Source organism: Podarcis erhardii (assembly GCF_964252035.2).
Source record: "Podarcis erhardii genome assembly, chromosome: Z".
Classification (NCBI taxonomy): Eukaryota; Metazoa; Chordata; class Lepidosauria; order Squamata; family Lacertidae; genus Podarcis; species Podarcis erhardii.
The window spans coordinates 28,621,426-28,630,959 of NC_138504.1; the positions used below are offsets into that span (position 1 = coordinate 28,621,426).

Below are 9,534 nucleotides of genomic sequence, written 5' to 3' on the forward strand. Positions count from 1 at the left end.
CAGCATGCAGCAGGCAGCAGGCAGCAGGCAGCCAGCCACCCACTCGCCTTGCCCTGCCACTTCCCTCGCGCAATGCAATGGAGCCCCCTCCAGCCTCCCCATCACCATGCGCCCCCTCCCCTCCTCTTTCCCGGAAAAAAGAGTGAGCGGGGGGGGGGGGGGAGAGTACTTGCTGCTAGCCCACAAATCCAGGGTGCCCAAAGGCGCTCTCACTCTCGCTGTCTCCCTCCTCGCCTGCCAAGCCCTAGATCCGGGGGTGGGGAGGGAGCCAAAAAGGATAGCATCAGCCGGCCAACCCGCCCTTCCAGCGCATCGCCATGCAAAGTGAGAGCCCTTCACATTTTGCATCACCCTGCAGCGAAACGGAGGGAGGAGGGAGAAAAGGGGGGGGGGAATTATTTTCAAAAATGCAAAGCAAGAAATCGCATTTCCACATTGTCACCTGCTGGGATGCTGGAAGCGACGGTGATGGGCTCAGCGCCTGCCGCTGCCGCTGCAGCTCCTGTCTCCGCCTGTCATGCTACTTGAGGAGGCTGCAGAACCGAGGATGCACCCGCAGCTTCTGCTCTGAGTATCGCAGCAGCTCCTACTGCCTCTCTCGGTGCGTGCAGGAGAGCGCACGCGCGGCGGAGGCTTGGTGCGCGAGCGCTTCCCTGCGAGCTTTGGGCTCCGCAGTACGAGCACAGCGCATGCGCCTCCATCACCACCACCACAACCAGCAGCAGCTTCTCTAGCTGTGGGGAGAAGAAGACAACCCCTCCCCCCAAAACCCATCGCATCCATCCGTGGGGAGGCTGTCATCAATGCTGGAGTTGGCAGAGCATTTGCTCTGCACGCAGAAAGCGCCAGGCTCAGTCCCCACCTGCCCAGGTATGGCGGGGAATGAAATCCTGGAAAGAAGCTGCCAATCGGTGCTGGCAATACTAGCTAGATCAGTTACTGTATTCCCAAAGTGGGTGGTACTGCCCTTTGGGATGGAATTACCTAGGTGTGGCACTGAAAGGCAAGGGGTGTGTGTGTGCTGGAGTTGTAAATGACTACTGTATCAAGTTGCCTGAGTGCCAGCTTGAAAAAAGGGGGCAGATAAGCCCCACCCTGCATAATCAGCCACATGATGAGGCACACACACACAGCATTTGAATGGCAATGCTCACCCCCTAGGAGTTGGCTTCTATGGCTCCTGCTGTGACTAGAGGCTGGTGCAGAAGAGACATGTTTTGTTGCAGCTGGGGTAGATGAAGGCATCCAGCTGTGCTGCTGCAGATGCACCATGGTATTTATTCTCTCAGCACTCCTCCCATCAGTCATTCCCCCTCTGATCACTGCTGTGGATGCATGACCTGTCTGTCTCCAGGCACTGCGGTCGTTTGCAAGGGATTCCCACACAGTAGGGTTGATGTTGCCAACCTTCATGCCACATTTGCAGACATCTTTGTAATGTAGAGTTGGTCTGCCAATGGGCCTGGGGTCTGAAGCCAGTTCCCCATAGAGCATTTCCTTGGGGATCCTGCCATCTTCCATTCTGTGAACATGATCAAACCAGTGTAGACGTTGCTGTGTGAACATGCTGGGAATGTGGGCTTGGGAGAGCACATCTTTGTTTGAGACTCTGTCTTGAGATGTGATGCCCAAAATCTTCATAACACAGTGCATGTGGAAGATGCTGAGGCATTGCTCCTGGCAGGTGTAAGTTGCCCACGACTCACTTCCATAAAGCAGTGTGCTCAACATGCAAGACTTCATCTTGGTATTGGTCATTAGCATCACATTCTCCCATACCCTTTTGGAAAGGCAAGCCATTGCTGGAGTTGCCTTGCCAATACGCTTGTCCGGCTCAGAATCAACTGGGTCAAGTTAATCATAAATAGTTTTAATTGGACTTTGAACAGATGTGCAATTAATTGTTACTGTTTTGAATTTTATTGTGTTGTTATTTTCCTTAGCAGATTGTCCAAACCACTATTGCTAAAAGGAAAGGGAGTGGCAGGACGTGTAAGTAACTATCAGACTTCAAAAAGCTGCTATCACTGGATCAGGTTCATCAATCTTGTTGAATTAAATTAAACAGTTTAAATTGGATATTTAATAAATGTGCAACTTGACTGTAACTGCTTTGAATGTTATTGTATTATTATCTTCCTTAGTGGATGGTCCAAACTGCTCTTCTGAATAATGCTTTTTATATGGTAGGGCATTGGGGATGAGTTTATGGAACCAAGGGGGTGATGGCCCAAAAACGTTGAGGTACCAACGGGTTAAAGAGGCCTTCTTGCAGAGATGTCATCTTAATAGGAGGTCCTTTCTGCATAACATTGAAACCAGGTGTTTCCATGTGATGGCATCTACTCTTTGGAATCTCTACCCTTAAATTTTAGACAGATGCCATCTCCACTGTCTTTTTAGCACCAGCTGAAGAGCTTCCTCTTTTAACAAGGCTTTTAAAGCAGAGATCTTTCCCAGTTTGCATCTGCATTGGAATTGTTTCTAAGAAGGGCAGGGTGTAAATTTAATGAATAAACAATAACGTAGCCTTATGCCAGACGTTTTAGACTACAACTCCCATCCACCCCAGCCTGCTCGACTGATGGGAGTCATAATCCAAAATATATGGTTGGAAAAAGCTGTTCTGGTGTTATGGGTGAGATGGGGGCTTTCTGTCTATCCACTTTCTCCACAATGCACATAAATTTTACAAACCTCATAGGAAGCTGCCTTGCACTAAGTCAGATGTTTGGTCCCTCTAGGCCAGGAGTAGGCAACCTAAGGCCCAATCGCCTTCTCAATCCGGCCCACAGACAGTCTGGGAATCAGCGTGTTTTTACATGAGTAGAATGTGTCCTTTTATTTAAAATGCATCTCTGGGTTATTTGTGGGGCCTGCCTGGTGTTTTTACATGAGTAGAATGTGTGCTTTTATTTAAAATGCATCTCTGGGTTATTTCTGGGGCATAGGAATTTGTTCATTTCCCCCCCAAAAATATAGTCCGGCTCAACACATGGTCTCAGTGGCGTAGCGTGGGGGGTGCCAGGGGTGCCGGCCGCACCGGGCGCAACTTGGGCGGGGGGCGTACTCGCACTAGCAGCTTTCTGCCCCTACTAAAATCCACGGGTTAGAGAGCCCGCGCTCGCTCGGCTTGGCGAGGAGGTCGCAGAAGGGGGAGAGCAAAGCCGAGCGAGCGCGGGCAAAAAAAGGAGAGGAAGCCGGGCGGGCGGGCGGGCTGGCTGGCTGGCGGGGGTCTGGCTGCGCCTGCTGCTGCCGTGGCCGCTGCTGCCGGGCTTTGACAGCTTGGCGAAGCGGAGGGAGAGGAACATTATGGTAATTGCGGCTCTCTCTCCACTGGCCGCCTGGGTAGTGAGCCGAGCCGAGCAGGGAGTCTGGCGAGGGGGCGGGAAGAGACTTTCCCCCCTTTTTTCCACCTCGCCTGGTCAAAAAGGAGAGTGGAGTCTCCTCAGGGCGCCCTCAGGCAGGGCAGGGCAAGGCAAGCAGAGCGAGGAGGAGAGAGGGGGGAAGGGGGGGGAAGCAGCCAGGAAACGCCGCGGTGTGGAGGGGGAATCAATTAAGGAGAGAAAGCGAAAAGCCTTGGAGAAAGGGAAAAAAGGAAAGAAAAGAGGCAGCTCTGGGAGAGCGCGGGGGAAAGAGAAGCCTTGCTGCTGCTGCTTGGGAGAGTAAATTACTGTACTTGCCTTGCCCCGGGTTAGGGGGCGCAAATTACTTGCCTTGCCCCAGGTTAGGGGGCGCAAATTACTTGCCTTGCCCCGGGTGCTGATAACCCACGCTACGCCGCTGCATGGTCTGAGGGACGGTGGACCGGCCCCATGGCTGAAAAAGGTTGCTGACGCCTGCTATTAGCAACTATTTGTAAACAATCAATCTTTTAGCATGGTAGCTCCCACACTTTGGAACTCCCTGCCTATTTATATCAGGAAGGCAACTTCACTGTACAGTGGTGCCCCACAAAACGAATGCCTCGCAAGATGAAAAACTCGCTAGACGAAAGAGTTTACCATTTTTTGAGGTGCTTCGCAAGACAAATTTCCCTATGGGCTTGCTTCGCAAGACGAAAACGTCTGGCAAGTTTGTTTCCTTTTTCTTAAAACCATTAATACCCAGGGTGCATTGCTTGAAGTGGTGCAGTTGCGACTTGACTTCGAGGAGCAACTCATAGCGCGCGGTTTGGTAGCCTTTTTTCAGGTTTTTGAGGACTTTGGTGATTTTTGAAGCTTTTCCAAAACTTCTTTTGCATCCATTTGGTAAGTTAAACTTTTAAAACTTTTTTGGGGGGTTTTGGATTTTGGGTTGGGGTGTTTGGAATTGAAGGACTTGGTGTTGGGGGGGTGTTGCAAGAATCTGGGAGCTTGTGTGGGTTTTTTTTTTTGAATTTTTATGATTTTCTGTGACCATTGGGCCATGTAGTTTTTTTAAAAAAAAATTCTGGGTTTGAATTTCTGTGTGGTGGGTGGGTGGGGGAACAGTTGGGGAGGGGTTTGCAAGAATCTGGGAGCTTGTGTGGTTTTTTTTTTAATTTTTATGATTTTCTGTGACCATTGGGCCATGTTTTTTTTTTAAAAAAAATGTTGATTTTTAAATGTTTTTCTGTCATGTTTAGAAACTTAATTTATTGTTCCTTCAATTTTTGAAATGCTCTTTACAGTATGTGTGACTTTAAAGAGCAGTTAATAAACTCTTTTTGTACCAAATTTGGCTTTGTTTGGACTTTTTTTGACTATAGGAACGCATTAATTGATTTTCAATGCATTCCTATGGGATTTCGTGCTTCGCAAGACGAAAAATTCGCTAGACGAAAAAACTCGCAGAACGAATTAATTTCGTCCTGCGAGGCACCACTGTACTCTTTTTGGCACATACGGTGGTACCTCGGGTTAAGAACTTAATTCGTTCTGGAGGTCCGTTCTTAACCTGAAACTGTTCTTAACCTGAAGCACCACCTTAGCTAATGGGGCCTCCGGCTGCTGCCACGCCGCCGCCACACGATTTCTGTTCTCATCCTGAAGCAAAGTTCTTAATCCGAGGTACTATTTCTGGGTTAGTGGCGTCTGTAACCTGAAGCGTCTGCAACCCGAGGTACCACTGTACTAAAGCATTTTTGTTTAGGCAAGCCTACCCAGATATGTAGAATGTTGTAATGTGTTTTAACGTGTGCTTTTAGTTTGTTAGTTTAATTACTTTTGGAATGTTTCAAATAGCTGCTTTTTTTAAAGCTGTTTAAGGGTTAATTTTATTTCTTTGTTCTTTTTTTGCAAACTGCTTTGAGGTGTTTTTTTCCCCTCTTCTTACAATCAAGTGGTATATAAAATTTTGCAGAGAAGAAATAATAAAAATATTTGCAATGCCTCTTTCACTCCTGACTGGCAGCTCAGTGCGAGGTTTATCTATTATTTATTTGCTTTTTTATTTAAAGGAGGGGTGACAAAACCTCTGTGCATTTTTTTAAAAAAATCTACAGAGATTTGCATCCATTGCTGTCTGAGTGGACTTTGGCTACATGCACTTTGACTGCATGCATATCTCAAAGAATCCTGCAAACTGTTGCTTACACCCCAAACAGCTACAATTCCCAGCACCCTACAGGTCCCAAGACTTTTTTTTTGCAGGGGGGAATAATGTGCTTTAAATGTGTTTTAAACGTAACCTTCCATTTATTCCTCTCCATCCCCCTGCAGTTCCCATGTGCCCCTAAACTCTGTTCTGAAGGGTCCCACAACCCTTTGGAGCAGATTTTGAGGGTTCATGGGGTGCATAGAGGAGAGGAAGGTCAAGTCCTGTTGTGCAAGTAGAAGTCTTTTCTGTTTGTGCAACAGCAGCATTAGATACGGCTCATAGTTGTTGTAAAATACTAGGTGGAATGTAGAGATTTCAAGAAGAGATGGAACCAAACATTGCTGGCCTTAGCCATGATGGTTGTGCTCTGCCTCCGTGGCTGGAGGAAGCAATGTTTCTGAATACCTGTTGCTGGAAACCGCAGGGTGCTCTTTCTATTGGCTCCTGCTTGCAGATTTCCCACAGGCTTCTGGTTGGCCACTGAGAGAACAGGATGCTGAATTAGATGGGTCACTGGCCTGATCCAGCAGGCTCTTCTTATGTTCTTATGGCAGAGAGAGTGGGGAGGCCCTGCAGTCTTCTGATGGAAAGGCACCTGTAGTTGGAAGCTGACAGGGCAACCTGATGGAGCTGGTGTTTGCTCCAGTCCTACAACTTGAGAACCTTTTAGGTAAAAACCATCTTTGCCATCCCACACACTCCCCAGAAACCTCACTTTCATCTTCCCATTTCCTTTATTTTTAACATTGAGAATATTTGTATGTTTGAAGAGAAGAAAATATTCATCATTATCAGCGGGGCAGGGGAAGAAGCGACAAATGTGTTGGCTTACACCTGCTATAAATTCCTAGAACAGACGGGGATGTTTTTATTCATCAATCCACTTTTTCCTTATCTGGAGCAAGCGAGGCTCCCTCCTGCCAAACAGACAGTTAAGAGGGCTAATGCTCCAAAGGGGTCAAACAGGTGGGTGCAAATTCCCAAACTGTGTGGCTGTCAGGACCCAGTGAACATCAAGTCAAGCAGCACGGCCCATCCAAGACAGCAGCCAGTCAGTTTCAGTGGTGGTTGGAGTCCACTGGAACAGGTAAGGGGAAAGGCGGGGAGCCCAAGAGTAGGTGGGGCCAAAGCCAATAACAGGTGGGGCCAACAAAGTCTTGTTTTGCCCCCATCCTCCTCCCTGATGAGTTCTACACACCTACACACCCACACTCCAGACTGCCTGTAAGAAGTGCAGGTAGGGGCTACCTGGAGGCAGACTGAGGTTGGAGGAGCAATGGCTCTTAACTCCTAATGGACCGCCTCCCCTGGGCAGGTTACAGAGCAGGCAGAAAAAGATCTAGTTCATTGCTTCCCAAAGTGGACACTTCCCCCAACATTCTGTGGGAGTGGCCTTACTTAGCTGGGTGCAAAGAGGCAAAGGGGAGCAGGGCATGCTTGAAGTATAAATAACTATCAGACTTCGAAAAGTCCATCAGTTTTGTTGAATTAATTAAATAGTTTTGATTGGATTTTGAATAAGTGTGCAATTAATTGTTACTATTTTGATTTTTTGTGTGTCATTCTCTTCCTTAGTGGGTCATGGAAACTGCTGTATTTTGAATAATGCTTTATATAGGGCAGGGCAGGGGGCTCTGGGGATGAATTTATGGAACCAAGGGAGGCAGTGGCCCCCAGATGGTTGTGGTGTAGTGCAATATATTTTGTTCCCTTGTTAATATAAATAAGGGATGGGGAACTTTTTCCCAGCCTGAGAGCCGTGTGAACATTTTGCCTTTGTATAGTAAGCTAGTTTCTACATGAACTTGCATATACCTCTGTATCCTGTACCCAGGTAAGCAAGAGGCCATATCAGAGACATTCCACCCAAGCAAAACCAGCCTGAAGTTCCCCATCCCTGATTTAAATACTTGCAGGCTGCATTTCTGGACAAATTGTGCCCAAGGCAGCAAACAAAACACAAATATAAAAACACAGTGCACTCTTATGATCAAGCATTAAAATACAAAACGAAAATCTATTAATATATAATTCAGTCAGTAAAAAAAAAAAGACCCAAATTCCAGAGCCATATCAATAGCAACAGGATCAATAAAACACATCAAGTAAAAGCTATTCAGCACAGCTAGGCTTCCAAAGCCTTTTCAAGTCATGCAGCTGCAGGGACCAAGAGCACATCCCTTGGAAGAGAGTCCTGTAATGTGGAGCCCTATCATCAAGTGATTTTAAATATGCCCCATCAGTTTCCCTTGTTAAGGACTGGGGAACCCGCAGTTCTCCAGAAGTTGCCAGATTATTTTATTTTCTTCAGAATGCTTATATACTACTTTAAAAACAAAATGCTTCTCAATGTAGATTACAAAATTGTACACAAATGAACCAATGCACAGTTTTAACGGCACATCAGAAACAGACATTTCATTGCATTTGTGTGGTTTTTTAAATATATTTATTAAGTTTTTATAAAAGAGAAAACACATAACAACCATAAAAAGGTAAAGAAAAATAAAAACATAATCAAAAATACACATAAAACAGATCAGAAAAACAAAATACACATCCTCCCAACGATAAGAAAAATAAAAACTCCAACTTTTAAATTCATACTTGATTAACTTTCTTTCTTGGCTTCCTCACGCCTCCCTTTTTTGTGTTCCTTTTTACCCAATCAGATACAGCAAATCCTTGCCCTCTTTCAGAACTCATTTCTAATTATTAAAATCACTCTATTATGTCTCCAATCTTTCCTCCTTGTATTTAAACACCTTTAACACATTATTTACTTTTGACATAATAAAACTTTTGCCTTTCACCCTTTTTCTATTACATTTTTGCATATTTTTTCACACTGTATCACTAATGCCATATTATTTTCATATCCAACATCCTTTTAACATTCATAAACTTTGCAGTGTTTCTGCAGATAGTCTTTAAACTTTTTCCAGTCTTCTTCCACCGATTCTTCTCCCAGGTCTCGGATTCTGCCAGTCATTTCTGCCAATTCCATGTAGTCTATTACTTGCGACTGCCATTCTTCCAAGGTGGGCAAATCTTGTGTCTTCCAGTACTTTGCGATGAGTATTCTTGCTGCTGTTGTCGCATACATAAAAAACGTTCAGACATTTCATTGCATTTGAACCATTTCAAAATATTACTAAAGCCAGAATAAACTAACATGGCTGTACAGGTTCCCCATGCCTGAAAAGAATATTTTTTTTCGTGGGACAGTTCACACAGATGACTGAGAATCAAGAGTCAAGTAATCAGAGCAGCACAAGGAAGCAGTGTGGTGTACTGATTAGAGTGTTGGACTAGGACAGGGGTAGGCAACCTAAGGCCCAGGGGCCAGTTGCAGCCCAATCGCCTTCTCAATCCAGCCCGCGGATGGTCCGGGAATCAGCGTACTCATTACATGAGTAGAATGTGTGCTTTTATTTAAAATGCATCTCTGGGTTATTTGTGGGGCATAGGAGTTCGTTCATTTTTATTTTTTTCAAAATATAGTCTGACCCACCACATGGTCTGAGGGATAGTGGACCGGCCCACAGCTGAAAAAGGTTGCTGACCCCTGCACTAGGACTTGGCAGACCAAGGTTTAAATCCCTACTCAGTCCTGAAGCTCACCTGAGTTGGTGACTTTGGGCTGCTGGCAGACAGTCTTTCTGCTTAACCTACCTCACAGGGTTGTTGTGAGGATAAAATGAGCTGGAGGAGAAAACTGCACACACTGCATTGAGTGCCTTGGAGGAAAGGTGGGATGTAAACATACAGACAAATACATATGAATGTGTGACACATGCAGATACCTCAGAAGTCTTAAGAATGAAAGTTCAGCAGCAGGGGAGGAAATTTATCCATCCATCTATTTATTTATCTGTTTACAAGGCATGTTTCTCACCAGCTCTTATCTCCCCATCTGCAAAAATATCGGAAGCCTCATGTAAAAGCCCAAAGCCCTTTCTGTGCTCTTGAAAA

General features: G+C 45.8%; 1 protein-coding gene and 1 long non-coding RNA gene across 4 annotated transcripts in view; one reads left to right on the forward strand and one right to left on the reverse strand.

Annotated features, from left to right (window-relative positions):
• Positions 1 to 644, reverse strand: part of LOC309333509 (actin-binding protein WASF3-like) — a 75,082-nt gene extending 74,438 nt beyond the window's left edge. Inside the window, exon 1 of one of the 3 annotated variants that reach the window (XM_081847144.1) lies at positions 443 to 644. The gene's annotated coding sequence lies outside the window, so the exon portion shown is untranslated. The remainder of the gene's footprint in view (positions 1 to 442) is intronic. The other 2 variants (XM_081847142.1, XM_081847141.1) reach the window with 2 other exon arrangements.
• A 3,409-nt stretch (positions 645 to 4,053) lies between these two features.
• Positions 4,054 to 4,844, forward strand: LOC309333658. Its single transcript, XR_014152649.1, has 3 exons — positions 4,054 to 4,125; positions 4,201 to 4,334; positions 4,481 to 4,844. It is a non-coding gene; the product is annotated as an uncharacterized lncRNA (long non-coding RNA).
• Positions 4,845 to 9,534: the final 4,690 nt, after the last annotated feature.